The following is a 17102-nucleotide window of genomic DNA, read 5'->3' on the forward strand; positions in this document are numbered from 1 at the left end:
ACTATTTCCATTTTTACGTTCAAAGAATATTTTTTTACATTTTTACGATTTTCCAAAAAATAACACGAAAATAACATAAAATCAACGAGAAAACAACATAAAAGTAACATGAAAATAACATCAAAATAACAACAAAAAATAACATACATATAACAAAAAATTAACAACAAATGAACAAAATTTCAACATAAAAAGACCGTATTTTATGTAAATAAAATAAAAAAAATCGTAAAAATATTTAAAATTCCGTGAAACTGTATTTTTGTTGTTTTTTTGTGAAATTAACCCTTCTTTTTAGGGGTGTGCATAATCCAATCCAATTGAACCGAACCGATCCAATCTAATTACAAAAAATTGGATATCCAATTACAATTGGATTGGATGCTAAAAGTTGGATTCTAATTAGATTGGATCGGTTATTGGATGTCAATCTCAAAATCCAATTAAAAACCAATCCAATCCAATTACATTTATATATATTAACAAATTATTTATATAATAAAAAATATTGAAAAATATAATAAATATTTATTAGATTTTTTTTGTATGTTGAATTTGTAACACTTGATTGTTTAGTGTATTTATTTTCATGATGTTTTGTTCTATTTTATTACTTAGAAATGTTATTGTTTTAATTATTTAAAACTTTTAGCTACAATACACTTGTAAGAATAGTATATTTATGAAGTATTAAACTTAAATAAAAAGTGATATTTTGTTTTTTACGTAATTTTCTTTAAATTTTTAAGCTAATATTGAAATTTATGTGTGTAATTGGATATCCAATTAAAAAACTGATCCAATCCAATTGGATTGGATTGGATTGGATTTTGAGGTCTAATTGGATTGGATCGGATGAGGAAAAAAAGGTTGGATTGGATCGGATGCCCACCCCTAATTCTTTTGAGAAATTTACATAGTATACTAACTTTTGTCATTTTTTTACAAAAATACTGTCAGGCAGAATTTTTTACTTTTTTACTATGTTTTTTATAAGTTTCATACTGCAGTATATTGTGTTAAGTTTTCACTGGTGTTCTACTGGTGTTTTTTTGTTGTTCTACTGTTGTTTTGAGTTGTTCTGCTTTGTGTTTTACTGGTGTTTTATAAAAACACAGTATTTTTGAAAACTTTTCCGTGTGACAGTATTTTTGTAAAAGTTAACCAACCCAAATTTCAGTATTTTTGTAAGTTTCCCATTCTTTTATCCTTTTATATGACATTTTAAAAATTGAGGGGTTGTAATTTTATTTTTTTTATGTAATAAGGGTGTAAATTGTTTTCTATATGATATGTTAAAAATTAATATAAATTTGTATTCTGATAGTATTAAATATATATTTGAAAACAAGACATCTATACAAAGTACTATTTTTAGTAAAAAAATTATATTTTTATGTTCAATTATTATTATATTTATTATTTTTATATTTTTACAGTGTCTTATAAAAACAATACGAAAATCACATGAAAATAATAAAAAAATGTAGAATTCTATAAATATAAGAATCGGAAAACAGAGACTCAGAACGAATGCTTAAGAAAATCTTAAGCATTGTGAGGAATAAAGTTTTTTTTTTAGAAGGGAAACTGATACAGGTTAAAATAACAAAGGTAACAAAGTTACGCAACCAGAGGAGGATTTTCTTCCATCTATAATAGTTCATTGTTTATCCTAAGAGCATGCGGAGATACCCTATAAAGTTTTATTTAGGTATATAGGCTCATATAAGAGAGTAGAATTCCGTTATAACAGAAGTAGTTATAAGAAAACAAAAATACTAAATAACATAATTAGAGCCTAAACCAACTAATCTTTTAACTATTTGTTGGTTATTATCCCCCTTAAATGAAAAGGGGTGTTAACTACTTTGAGTTTGGTCTTAAGCTATTGGAATCTCTCCTTGGGAAAAGGCTTAGTAAGAACATCTGTAATCTGATTAACAGAGAGCACATATCAAACTGAGATTTCATGTTGCGGAATTTAATCATGCAAAAAGTAGAGATCAATCTCAATATATTTGCATCTGGCATGAAAAGTTGAATTAGCAGCTAAGGCAACTGCACCTTGTGTAATACCCGGTAAAAATATACATATATTTTAAATTTTATTTGTTATACAATTTGTGTGAGAATAAGTATTTTATTTATTTCTACTAATAGTGAATAGAGATAATTGCTTAGAATAGTATTGACAGGTTTCTAAACATAGTTGAAATTATAGTAAGTGTCAAGGTAAAATTATAGTGTTTTTACGAATTAGGATAATTACTCAATTAAAGCCCAATATGAAAATCTATTAGAGTTTTATAGATTATTTAGTGGGTTTAATTTATTGTATCAGTGCATTAAATAACATTATAATGAAATGTTAAAAAAATTCGTAGGTTTGGATAAATTCGCAGGATTAAAAACTGTTTTAGTAAAATGATCATATCTAGAGTTTTAAAGCTTCGATTGAGGTGATTTCAGTGGCGTTGAAAAGATAATTCAAACATCTATAAATTTTATAGAAATAGTTATATCATAATTCAGAAGTTATTTACGTCAAAACTGAGCCTAAAGTTACGAGATAGATGGCTTACTTTTAAAATTTAAAAATTAGATATTTATTGATTTAATAATATTTTAGCATTTTATTATATATTATTATTTTTAGTTAACCTAAACCTATTAGAATACGATATCTCATAATCTTCAGTACATGTTTTTTATCAAACCCTAAACGTTTTATTTTTCTCTCCAAACCAATTAGTCAAAGCCTCATTCTTCTTCATGGTTGCTCCTCTCAAACCTTCCACACTTCTTCTTATTTTTCTACCTTCGTTCTTAAAGTTTTGAATTTATAATCAAGGCTTGCGAGCTTGAGACATCAAATAGAAAGTTGTGAAGAGGTATGAAATATTTTCTTGCCCAATAATGCTAAATGTTATCTAGGGTTCGAACCTATTATATTTTTCGTTTTCAGAAAAAAAAAAATAAGTTTCAGTAAAGTGATGATATCTCTCTTGATATTGATCTATTTTTAGAGATTTTTATATCGTTGGAAAGCTTATTCGATGATCTAAAATTTTTATCAAGAAACTATTCACCAATTCGGTAGTCTTCTATGTCGAAAATTATCATCTTTCTGCTATTGTTGTAATTCATTTTCTTTATATTTCCAAAAAAAGTACTTTCACTTAAAATAAATCAACTCTCTCAATTCTCATCCATTATTAATGATCTATATATATTTTTAAAGCTTATTCTATTTCTCATAAGTTTTATGAAGAAACCTTTTGTTAATTCGAAGTCATATTATGTCAAAAAGTTAGTTTTCTTCAATATCATGTGATTCGTTTTCTGAATCTTGTTCTTGCAAAACTGTTTTGGTAAAATTTTAATATCTCTTTGAATATAATTCCAATTTCAAAGATTTTGGTATCATTGGAAAGAGAATTTAATTTCCTAAAACTTTTATGAAGATGTTATCTTCTAGTTTTGGACCATTTAATGTCAAAAGTTTGTATTTTTGTTAAGTCGTGTAATTCGTTACTCCATATTCTTTCTTAGAAATAGTTTCAGTAAAACAATCATAACTCCCTCAGTTTTAATCCATTTTTAATGTTCTTTATATCATTGGAAAGATAATGAAATTTCCTATAATTTTTATGAAGACAACTTTCACTGAATTAGTATAGTTGTTGGTTAAAAATAATGATCTTTCTGCTGTACTGTAAGAGTACGAATTTTAATATTAGGGCCTTGACCCATGTCTTATTATAGGTAGTAGTGACGAGATAACAAGTCTTAAGCAGTGAGATTTGAGATAAGGAAATTAGATAGTTTTGTATGTGTTTATCTGCATAAATTTAAATTCTTTATGTATTGAAATTGATTTATGTGTTATGTATTTTTACGTAAGTTTCTGTATGAGTACAAAGATTCATACTTGAATGTATTTTAAGTGTATTGTTGTGTTAATGAATATTTAGGATCTTGTTCTCAACAAGAAAATTCATTGAGGTACTTGGAGTAGTAAGAAGGTGTTCTTAACAACTGAGGTAAAAAGAGTAGACATCAGTGCACAAGGTGTATGTTGAAACATACGACTTTATTGTGGGCTTGGTGTTCATGTGTTTATGAGATTTTGTACTATGTATTGTTGTTTATGTTAGTATTGTTAGTATGTGATAGTGATAAGGTTTTTGGCTGTTTGTGTGAGAATAACACTTATAGGATAGGTTAAAGCTGCTGGTGTGAGCATAGCACTACAGGATATATTTTTGGCTGCTTGTATGGATTTACTTGCAGGTTATCCTATCATGGGTGAGTACAACTTGTGATAAGGGATTGCCCTATTGGATGCCGAGTGTGAGAACAACACAAGGCAGGGCAAGTTACACTTCATGTCTGATCAACATGAGTGGGAGTAGATTATCGTATGTGAGGACAATGTGCGATAAGATACTATGTGTTATATGTGTGAGTATAGCATGCATTAAGATTACATTGTGATATGATGTTGTATTGTGTGTGAGAATAATATGTGATATGACATGTTGTTATATGTATGCAAGTATGGTATGAATTGATTTGATGTTGTGATATTGTTATACTTATGACTATGTTATCTAGTTGGGGGGTTATGTCCTACATAGTTCTTCTTACTGGGCGTTAGCTCACGGGTACTCTGTGTGCAGGTAATGACAAAACTAAACAGTGAGGATGGCGAGCTTGAGGCATGGATTACATGTTAGGGGATTGTCACGATGTTTTGGTTTAAAAATATTTCATTAAAGATTATGATTCAAATAATTTTTGTAAAGCTTTATATTTTAAGGTTATGAATAAATAAATGTTTTGTTTTAAAAATAATGAGATCTCATGCTTAGTTATTTTTCATTAAAGAAGTCTTTTATTGTCTTTATCTTAAATGGTTTTAAACGGACTAGCTAGTGTGACGTCTCGGGAAATCGGGGCATTACACCTTGGTTATCAAACCATATAATGAGAATATTTGCAAGTGAAACCCGAAGTTCAGTCAGAAGGGAGAGAATCCATTTGATTTATGCTGCAGTATTAGCCAGAGCCCAAAATTCTAATTTTGTTGATGATCGAGCAATTACTTGTTACTTTTTAGCTGACCTAGAGATGGGATTAAGTCTAAAAAATATAGTATAACCACCGGTTGAATGCTTGTCATTAAGGAAATTGGCCTAATCATCATCTGAATAAGCTTCAAGAGATAGCGTAGAAATTGGTCGAAGCAAAAGTCCTTCAGATAGTGTGCCTTTCAGATATCTCAGCAGCCGTTTACAAGCTTCCCAATATACACTAGTATGAGCATGAATGAACTGAGATAGATTATGTATAATGAAGGCAAAATCGGGCCTTGTGAGAGTCAAATACTATAGTGCACCTAATGTACTTCTGTAAAGGGTTTTATCTTCAAAGGGAGTCCATTTAGATAAAGAAAGTTTCTGAGCAATTCTTGTAGGACAAGAATATGGTTTGTCACCCTCTAATTGTACTTTGACTAGAAAATCAGTGATGTATTTGCTTTAAGACAAGTACATACTATCTGAATCTTTATGAATCTTAACACCTAGAAAATAATGTACCTATCCAAGATCTTTTAGTTCAAAGAAGGTGTTCAAATCAGCAACAAGTTTGGTAATAAGTTGAGTGTTAGGACAAGTTATGAGGATGTCATCTACATAGACAAGTAGGAGGACTAAATTGTGATTAGTACCAAAGATGAACAAAGAAGAATCTGGCCTTAATGTTATAAAACCCCTGACAATCAAATTGGTTTTGAGCTTATCATTTTAGGCTCTAGGGGCCTACTTAAGGCTATAGATAGCTTTATGTAAATTAAATTATACACATGATTAGGTTTGGATGGATCTTCAAATCCTTGAGGATGAGTCATATAAATAGTGTCTTGAAGATTGCCATTAAAGAAGGCATTATACACATCAAGTTGTCTAACTCACCAGTTGAATATCACAACTAAAGTGAGAACCATTCTCACTCGTATTGGTTTAACTACATGGCTGAACGTTTTAGCATAATCAATGCCAAGTGCTTGGAGATAACCTTTGGGAATCAGTCTTGATTTGAGCCAATCAATGCTGCATCAGAGTTTAATTTGATGAACCCATTAGTTATCTATCAGATGCATGTGATTTGTTGGGTTTTATGCCCTAAATAAAACTCATTTCAATATAATCAGATTTACTTACTAATATAGATCAGAAATAACATTTAATGTTGCATGGTTCACATGATTTATTTCATGATTATATGTACATAATGTATGAATTCATCTGAAACCCTTTTCACATACTTGATCCTGTTTATTGTGCTGTCAACACATTGGAAAGTAAACATGACTATGTGAATAAAGTTTCCTAGATTTATCAGACATAGAGTTTTACTGATATGATAATCTACAACAAGAGTTTACTTGTATTTGGAGAAATACTATGTTCTTTCCAGAACATTGGTTAAAGTAAAGCTCAGGTTGGATGCATGGAGTATGCATCGGAAGGGACCGATATTGAACTTTGACTTAGATTTATTAAACTTACCGTAATATCTATTCAAGTCAATATCGCCTAGTTGATCCTAGATCAAATGATCTTAATCCTGTTATGATTAGGCTCAATCTTGAAAGGCTATTCGTGTTCTTTGATGTGTTAGTTAAGCATTGTTAGAAATTTATTGGGGTCACAATTGTATATATAAAATGTGTGTTGGGTCATCAAATAAATAAGTCAAATTTATGTGGTCTATTTTGGAATAAAGTTTATGACTTAAGGGCATGATTGTTATGATTTTAATATGTGGATACCATAAGGACAATTTCTATTTTGATGAGGGGCCAAATAGAAATAGTCAGAAATATTGCCAACAGGTTTGTCTGTTGGTAATATAACGGGTAATGGTCCCCATTTGCATCGTATCTTTTCACTCTTGTATCCCCATCACCAAGAGCAAAAGTTTACAGAAAAAGGTTTTGATGCAAATTGGAAGATCATACCAATCAAGATCATTACAAAATCGATTATATGGATTCTGGTACGCTTCCGCTAATCTATATTCTATTGTTTGATTCTCTTGAATTAATTAGGGCTATATTCAGAGTTTACAGTATTCTAACATGTGGTATCAAGAGCATCCCTAAATTAGTTCTTGAGAATTTATAGTGGTATTGATCTTTCATTAAATTTTATTTGCATTTGGAATATTCAATTAAGTATTCATGCCGAATATATATATTTGTTTTGGTTGTAATCGTTTGATTACTGTATATACTGTATATACATATATGTATGTGTTGTTGGACTCCTAATTCAATCGTTAATTGCACCGAATGGATATGTATAATTCTGTGTGGAATTAAATTTGTGAGAAAATTTTATAATCATTCATATATATATATTGCGATTGGAAAAGATTTGTCAAGATTGATATGTATATGCGTCTGCGATTGTAAGTTTTGATTATATATGTTTTTTCATTTTCTGCGACTCAACATATATGTATATAAACCTGGAAGCTTGTTATGCGTGATTGTACTTTCTTTTATGTTTATTATTATTATTATTATTAAAATATATAATAATTTTAAAATAATAATAATAATTCAGTAACAATTAATTCAAATTTTAGTTTAAAAATTTATTAAGGATATATAATATTTTAGTTAAATTAATTGAAACAAAATATCACCAAAGTGATCTCTTTTGTGTAGATTAATTTGATAAAAATATTATGATAATTGTGTGTATGTGATTCATAAATTTATTAACTAACCCAAAGGTGAGTTAATATTTAGTAGAATTGCATGCATGTTTGTGGTGATAAATGTGTGACAATTATAAGGTATTTTGTGTGAATAATATGTTAATCCAAAGATTGCATATTATTTGACATAATTTATTGTCAATGTTTGATCACTACAACAAGAGTACCGCTTACAATTAATATTATTGTCCAAAGACTTAATATTAATGTTGTGTTTGGTATCTTGAGATGGGATTAACCAATATTTGAATTTATTGTTTTATTTGGATTCTTATATGAGCATGTTATTTATGAAATTGTATTGTTTTTTCAGCTGTTGCTAGTGTATCTGCTAATCTTAATTCGGTACCGGTCCTTAATGGTAATAACTTTAAGGACTGGAAGGAGAATATTTTTATTGTTCTTGGCTGCATGGATCTTGACCTTGCATTAAGGATGGATCGTCCTGCTTCTCTTACGGATACCAGTACCTCCGAGCAAAGGAGGATTTATGAGAAGTGGGACCGTTCAAACCGCATGAGTCTTATGATCATTAAGCGCGGCATACCTGAGGCTTTTAGGGGTGCGGTGTCCGAGGAGGTCACCGATGCCACAACTTTCCTTGCTGAAATTGAGAAACGCTTTGCAAAAAGCGATAAGGCGGAAACAAGTACTCTTTTAAAGAAACTTATTTCCATGAAGTTTAAGGGCAAGGAAAATATAAGGGAGTACATTATGGAAATGTCTCACCTTGCTTCAAAGTTGAAGGCACTAAAGCTTGAGCTTTCGGATGACTTGCTTGTGCATTTAGTGCTTATCTCTCTTCCTCCACAATTCAGTCAATTTAAGGTCAGTTACAACTGCCAAAGGGAGAAGTGGACTCTTAATGAGCTCATTTCATTTTGTGTTCAAGAGGAAGAAAGATTGAAGCAAGAGAAGACTGAAAGTGCTCATTTGGCAAGCACCTCTAAGGATAAGGGCAAGAAAAGAAAGAATGAGGTTGCTCAGGATAAAGGTCCTGCACATAAGAAACAAACTCAAGCCAATAATGATGATGCTTGTTTCTTTTGTAACATGAAAGGACACATGAAGAAGGAATGTGCTAAGTACATTGCATGGCGAGCAAAGAAAGGTACATTTCTTACTTTGGTCTGTTCTGAGGTAAATTTAGCTTCAGTACCAAGAAACACTTGGTGGTTAGATTCCGGTGCTACTACTAACATCAGTGTTTCTATGCAGGGTTGCCTGAGTTACCGAAAGCCAAATGATGCTGAAAGAAGCATTTATGTGGGAGATGGCAAGTCGGTAAATGTGGAAGCAATAGGGCATTTTAGGTTGTTGTTAAGTACTGGTTACTATTTGGACTTAATAGATACTTTTGTTGTACCGTCTTTTAGACGAAATTTGGTTTCTGTTTCTTGTTTGGACAAATTGGGTTATTGTTGTTCATTTGGAAACAATTGCTTTAGTTTATCTATTAATTCAAATACTGTTGGAACTGGTTCACTTATGGTTTATGACAACTTATATTTGCTTGACACTGTTGCTTCTTATAATGAAACCTTGAATGTGGAATCACGTGGTACTAAGCGTAAAATGGATAATGAAAAAACAAGTTCCTTATGGCACAAACGGTTAGGTCACATCTCTAGAAATAGAGTTGAGCGACTTGTGTCTGATGGAATTTTAGATTCAATTGATTTTTCAGACTTTGATGTTTGTATTGAATGCATCAAAGGCAAACAGACCAAAACAAAGAAATTGGGTGCGAAAAGAGCTACTGATGTCTTAGAGTTGATACATACAGATATTTGTGGGTCATTTCCTACACCTTCTTGGAATGGTCAACGATATTTTGTATCATTCATAGATGATTACTCAAGATATGCGTACCTATTTCTACTTCATGAAAAGTCTCAAGTGTTGGACGTGTTCAAATCTTTTAAGGCTGAAGTTGAGAATCAACTTAGCAAAAGAATAAAGCAAGTCAGGTCTGACCGTGGTGGTGAGTACTATGGCAGATATGACGGATCAGGTGAACAACGTCCAGGACCTTTTGCCAGATATCTAGAGGAGTGTGGAATTGTCCCACAGTACACTATGCCAGGATCTCCTAGCATGAATAATGTTGCTGAAAGACGAAACCGTACTCTTAAAGATATGGTAAGGAGTATGATCAGTCATTCAACCTTACCAGAATCACTCTGGGGAGAGGCACTTAAGACAGCAGCCTACATTTTGAATAGGGTACCAACTAAAGCAGCTGCAAAAACACCTTATGAGCTTTGGACAGGGCGAAAGCCTAGTCTTAAGCACTTTCATGTTTGGGGATGTCCAGCTGAGGCTAGGCCTTATAGGCCAAATGAAAAGAAGCTGGAACCCAAAACTGTGAACAACTACTTTATTGGATATTCTGAACGATCTAGGGGTTTCAAGTTTTATGATCCCAAAGTAAAGAATATTTTTGAAACGGGAACTGTAAAGTTTTTTGAGGATATTGAGTTTGGGGGGAGAAATACGGTTAAAGACTTTATTTTTGAGGAGGATTTAGAATCAACCACTTCTCTTGAAGATGAGTTGATTCCTATTCCAATAGTTGCTTATGACAATATTCATGATTCCATTCCTAATATTGATCAAGTTTTAGATCAAGAGCAACCAAACATAGTCAATCAAACCCCAGAGGTACAAACTCAACAACCTCAAGAACAAGTGCCTTTGCGACGATCCACTAGAGAAAGAAGAAATGCTATTAATCCAGATGAATATATAGTGTATCTTCAAGAACATGAGGATGGCATTGGAATGATGGAAGATGATCCAATCAACTTTCATCAAGCCATGAAAAGTTCTAACTCTCAAAAGTGGAATGATGCCATGAATGAAGAGAATAAGTCTATGCAAGACAATAAAGTTTGGGAAGTTGTCCCATTACCAGAAGGTGTAAAACCAATTGGTTGTAAATGGATATTTAAAACCAAGAGGGATGAAAATGGTAATGTGGTGAGGTTTAAGGCACGTCTTGTAGCAAAAGGCTATACTCAGAAAGAAGGCATTGATTATAAAGAGACTTTCTCTCCGATTTCATTGAAAGACTCTTTTAGAATAATAATGGCACTTGTTTCTCACTTTGATCTTGAGTTACATCAGATGGATGTTAAAACAGCGTTTCTCAATGGAGACATTGATGAGACAATTTATATGGAGCAACCAGAAAACTTTGTGGTTGGTGACCCAAAGAATATGGTTTGCAAATTAAAGAAATCCATCTATGGACTCAAGCAAGCTTCCCGTCAATGGTACCACAAATTTCATCAAGTGGTTCTCTTATTTGGTTTTGAGATGAATGCTGTTGATGATTGTGTGTATCATAAGTTTAGTGGGAGTAAGTGTATATTTCTGGTTCTATATGTCGATGACATATTGCTTGCCACTAATGATATAGGCTTATTGCACGAAACCAAGAGATTTCTATCGAAGCATTTTGAGATGAAAGATCTTGGTGACGCCTCTTTTGTTTTAGGAATTCAAATACATCGAGACCGTTCTCGAGGTATTCTTGGATTATCACAAAAGAGCTATATCGATAAAGTACTCAAACGGTTTGGCATGCAAGATTGTAGACCAGGTGATAACCCTGTCGTTAAAGGAGACAAATTTTGTCTTAAACAATGGCCTAAAGGAAGCCTTGAAATTCAAGAAATGCAAAAGATTCCTTATGCTTCAGCTGTTGGGAGTCTTATGTATGCTCAAGTTTGTACGCGTCCGGATATAGCGTACATTGTTGGAGTGTTAGGCAGATACTTAAGCAATCCAGGAATTGATCACTGGAAAGCAGCCAAAAAGGTTATGAGATATTTGAAGAGAACAAGAGAGTACATGCTCACATATAGGAGGTCAGATCACTTTGAGATCATTGGATACTCTGACTCTGACTTTGCAGGATGCCAAGATAGTAGGAGATCCACTTCGGGATACATATATCTGTTAGGTGGTGGAGCTATATCATGGAGGAGTGCAAAACAAACACTCATAGCTTCATCCACCATGGCAGCAGAATTTGTTGCATGTTATGAGGCATCCAACCATGGTATATGGCTGAGGAACTTTGTCACTGGGCTGCGCATTGTGGATGGAATTGAAAGACCACTTAAGTTGTATTGTGACAATAAATCAGCTGTATTGTATTCCAACAACAACAGGAGCTCGACTAAGTCAAAACACATTGACATCCAGTTCCTTGTTGTAAAAGAAAGGGTACAAAGTGGGTAGATTTGTATAGAACACTTAGGTACAAACTCCATGATTGCAGACCCCCTTACTAAGGGTTTGCCACCCAAGGTCTTTCATGAGCACACTGCTTGTATGGGTGTTTTAGATTATGAGGATATCTAGATTCAGTGGGAGTTTGTCTTTAGTGTGTTTTATTTGTTTCATGAAACATGTGTATTTTGGTTATTTTCTGATCGAAAATTATGTTATTCAGTTTATTTCACTTTGTACATTTAAGCTAAAGTTTTGATCTCCATAAAGTAAAGTAGGACCAATTGAAAATTGACATGAATAGATCACCATGCATGTAATTTTCATACCACATTATCATAATTGATCTATGTCATTTGGCTATGTTGATGTATGTGACCATTGATGGGTTTAGTTGTGATTGATACAACGAAAATCGCTTTGATCCTATGTTGATATAGTTAATGGACGAGACTGCACATGCCTATGGTTATGATGACAAAGTTGTGAGCTCAATAAGGTTAACACGTTTATATGTATACATATGTGACCCAGTGGGAGATTGTTAGAAATTTATTGGGGTCACAATTGTATATATAAAATGTGTGTTGGGTCATCAAATAAATAAGTCAAATTTATGTGGTCTATTTTGGAATAAAGTTTATGACTGAAGGGCATGATTGTTATGATTTTAATATGTGGATACCATAAGGACAATTTCTATTTTGATGAGGGGCCAAATAGAAATAGTCAGAAATATTGTCAACAGGTTTGTCTGTTGGTAATATAATGGGTAATGGTCCCCATTTGCATCGTATCTTTTCACTCTTGTATCCCCATCACCAAGAGCAAAAGTTTACAGAAAAAGGTTTTGATGTAAATTGGAAGATCATACCAATCAAGATCATTATAAAATCGATTCTATGGATTCTGGTACGCTTCCGCTAATCTATATTCTATTGTTTGATTCTCATGAATTAATTATGGCTATATTCAGAGTTTACAGTATTCTAACAAAGCCTACTTTTAGGTCAGGGTGATACGTACATTTTGGGAACACGGTAGTGCAATTGAGTGGGAGCGCTAGCATAAACATGGAATCTATAGCTTTTATCTGGCGAATAGTAAGCAAAGGATGATCTCCTTCGAGCTTGACCAAACGAACATAAATGGTGGAGTACTCATTTCACATAAGCTGAAATATCATTTATACGGGGTCAAGTGTGTTAGCCCAAGATATGTTTCCAAGAGGGGGGGTGAATTGGAAATTTAAACTAATTTCGGAAAATTAAAACTTTTAACATAAAATTACGCAATTAGTCAATTAATCAAGTAAAAGCAAGTAGTATGGCAAGCAATATATTAAGACAAATAATTAAACTTGTAAAGTAAAGAGTTTAAGGATTAGAAAATGCAAACTCTCGATTTTTACAAGGTTCGGTAGAACTATGCCACCTACGTCCTTGGTCTTCAAAGCTATGGACCTAGCTTTGAGTTCCAATATCGAGCCAAGTTAACGGGCTTGACTAACCCTTACAACCGGGAAATTTTCACCAAGGTATTTCCAAACCTCTTACAATAGTTTCGCACCCCCGAGGACTATTAACCTCTTTCTCGGATTGTTAAAGTGCCAATCTCACTATTTCCGGGTTGTTTACAAAACCGGTGCCAACCTCACCTCAATCACAATATGGAAATGTGTTTGATATACAAGCTAAAATCACTCTAGAAATATGATGATACAATGGAAACCTAGAGTGAAAAGCAAGCACACTTAAGATGAATAAAATCAAATTTTGGCTCAAAGTGTGTGAAATGTGTTGGTTTGGATTTCAAACTTAGAAGCTCCTTAATCTCACTTAGATAGGTTAGATATATGTAATAAATGCTCAACCAACTTGATTTTTTGAGTGAAAATCGAGTTTATATAGTGTTTGAGTGAAAAATAGCCGTTTATAGCCGTTGGGCACGAAAAACGAGACTCCCTCTGGGAAAATCGGTTCACCGGTTTACAATAGGGTAACCGGTTCATGGAGAACCGGTTTACCTCTTTGAAACCGGTTAACCTAAATCCAGGCAGTGGAAAAAGTTCGATTTTTCGCACTAAAACGGCCATAACTCTCTACTCGATTATCCGATTTCAGAAATTCAAACTTTGTTCTCTTAGTTAAACAAAATGTGATTTAGAAATTCAATCAAAAAAATTTTTGAACTATCGTGTGAGAAAACTTGTTGCACAAGTTAGTGAATGGGCCAAAATTCAAATTTATAAAAACTTAGTGTGCTATGCAAATCACTTTAACAAGACTAAAGTAGATTTATACCATTTAATTTTGAGTAGTCTTGATGTAGATGAGCCTCCTAGCTTGATTTGCATGTTTTTGATCCCAAGTTGACTTTTCCCGAGAGTTGACCTTGACCTTGACTTTGACTTTGACTTTCGGGTTGACTTTTTGACTTTGGGCTTTTGAAGACCTCTTTTGAATAGGGTCTTGAGTTGTTGATCCCTTGATGAATCTTTTGCTCTTGATATGCTTGTTGAATCCATTTAGTGTTGCTTTCAAAAGTTTGGTAAAAATACCAAAATATTTATTTTCTCTTTTAAATTTGCTACAAAATCAATAAATCATTAGTAACAAATAATAATCAAATATTTGCTAATCATCAAAACAAGGAGATCGAAAAGTTTGAGTTAACAATCTCCCCCTTTTTGATGATATCAAATATTTGATTATTTTGAAAGGGAAAGAAAAAAAAAATTTAATCAAAGTAAGTTGGATTAGCTCCCCCTTAATGTGTGCAAGAAAAAAAATATTTACCTTTTAATTTTACCTTGCATGAATTTGTAAACTCCCCCTCAATTTTTACTTATGATAAAAGGATTAGATACCAAAAAAAAATTTGAGGTGATGCCAAAAATTAATCAATAGTTGTTCTCCCCCTTTTGATTCATCAAAAAGGGTGGCAAGGAATTCACAAAATATAAAAGAAAAGAGAGAAAAAAAAATAATAATAAAAATAAAAACAAAGCAACAATCCAATGCATTAAAAACATAATATCCAAAATAACATTCAACACAACAAAAAAAAAAAAAAAAATGAATAAAACAAAGAAAAAGACCAACTAACACAAAGTCAAGAGGCATGAAGCCTTTGCACACAACCAAAAACAAAAAAATAAAATAAAGATGCAAAAAAAAAGATATGCGAAAAACTAGTTTGGTGGGGGGCCAAAGCGATCCATGTATGCCCTCCATTGTGTCATTTCCTCTTGCATGTTGTCAAACCCTTGCTCCATGTCTACTCTCAATGTGGTAATATCACTCCGTATGGTTGTCATCTCATGTTGAAGAGTTGAAAATTGGTTGTTCATTTCACCTCTCAAGGTGGTGAAATTGGAAGTCATGGAAGTGGTAAGGTTGGCAAAAGCTTCTTCAAGGTTAAAGTGAGGAGCTTGGGGTATTGGAGGCACTTCCTCTTCGCCTTCCTCTTCATTTTGAGCTTGGACATCTTGCTCTTCCCCTTCATCTTCACTTGGGACCAAGTGTTCATCCTCATGGACATGGGACATTGAAGTGGTGGGAATCCACTTCTTTTCCTCTTCATCGAATTTGTAGCGCATGAATTTGAATGTGATCTCACCAAGAGTGTCGGAATCCTTGGGTTCATAAACATCAATTTCATCTTCTATTGGGATTCCTAGAAGTGGGAATAAATAGCTAAGGAGATAATTATAGGGTAATGCCCTTTTTAGGGAAGGTTTAAACACTTCATGCATGGTTTTAAGGATGAGATAGCCTAGGTTAATTTGGTTTTCGCCCATTATAAGATTGTATAGGAGAACTTGATCAATGGCACTTACCTCATCTTGATGGCCTTTCCTAGGAATAAGATTAGAGCATATAAAGGCATGAACTATTTTCCCTTGAAGGGTGAGGTAGGTTCTTTTTTGTTTTAACCTAAAGGAGTTACCTACACACACATGATTATTAAAGAGGTTAAAATTGAAAAAGGCATTATTTTTAAGGCGAGGTCTATGGTCAAGCAAGAGGCCATCTTTAGGTGCATTAAGAAAATCATTAAGCGAGTCAATAGTTAACTCAAAATGTACTCCTTTGAGATCTCCCCTAACTCTATATGGATCACATTGAAACTCAATGCAAGCATAGAAGGCTCTAACTAACCTAGGATATATATTTGTTTGAATTTCTAACAATTTTTCCCATCCCATACGCTCAATAAGAAAATTAAAATTGACATACTCAAGGGCTTGGAGATCACATTGCTTACCATTGATGACATCCCTTTGAGAGTAATCTTCCTTGAACTTCCTTGCAATTTTTCCATGTGAGAAGAGATCATGCTTTGCCTTAGTCCTTTGCTCCTTTTGTTGCATTGACACTTTTTGCCTCTTTGGTCTTGAAGAAGAGGCCATGGTGGTAGGAGGTTGAAGAGAATAAGGAGATTAGGTTTAGAGAGTGAGAATTTGAGAGAAAAAGGGTTTGAGGCTCTATTTAGGGTTAAGGTATCTGAATGGGGGGTGAGGAAGTCGTTAATAGGGTTTTTATAGCAAAAAAATCAGTTTTGAAAAGACTGAAACAGCCTTGGAATCGGGCCCAGCGAAAACCGGTTTACCGGTTTATCAGGTACACGCAGAACCGGTAAACCGGTTTCTGCAGCAGGCCATTTTCCCGAAAATTGCTTGAAAACCCGTTTTGTCCAACCGTTTGACCCCAAATTTTTTTAGCACCTCAAATATGATAAAACAAAATTGCTCAAACAAGAAAAACTCAAAAATGATGAAAAATGACGATTTACGGTAAGCTTTTCGAAAATTGCCAAGAAAACTAGAACCGTACCAAAAATGAGTTTTATGCAACGAAATTGAAAAATTCTTTTTCCAGCAGTTTTATAAAATAAAATGTGAGGTGTACAAACTTACGGAATCGAAAAATGTTGAAAAATGAGAGAGTTTGGCGAAAAACACTCTTTTAGGCCTAAAAATCTAAAAATTCAACAAGTGAGGTACCAAAAATTTGTTTCATGCAAATTTCAATCAATGCAAACCTATAGGCATACTAAAT

This window comes from Cannabis sativa, chromosome 4, assembly GCF_029168945.1.
Source record: "Cannabis sativa cultivar Pink pepper isolate KNU-18-1 chromosome 4, ASM2916894v1, whole genome shotgun sequence".
Lineage (NCBI taxonomy): Eukaryota > Viridiplantae > Streptophyta > Magnoliopsida > Rosales > Cannabaceae > Cannabis > Cannabis sativa.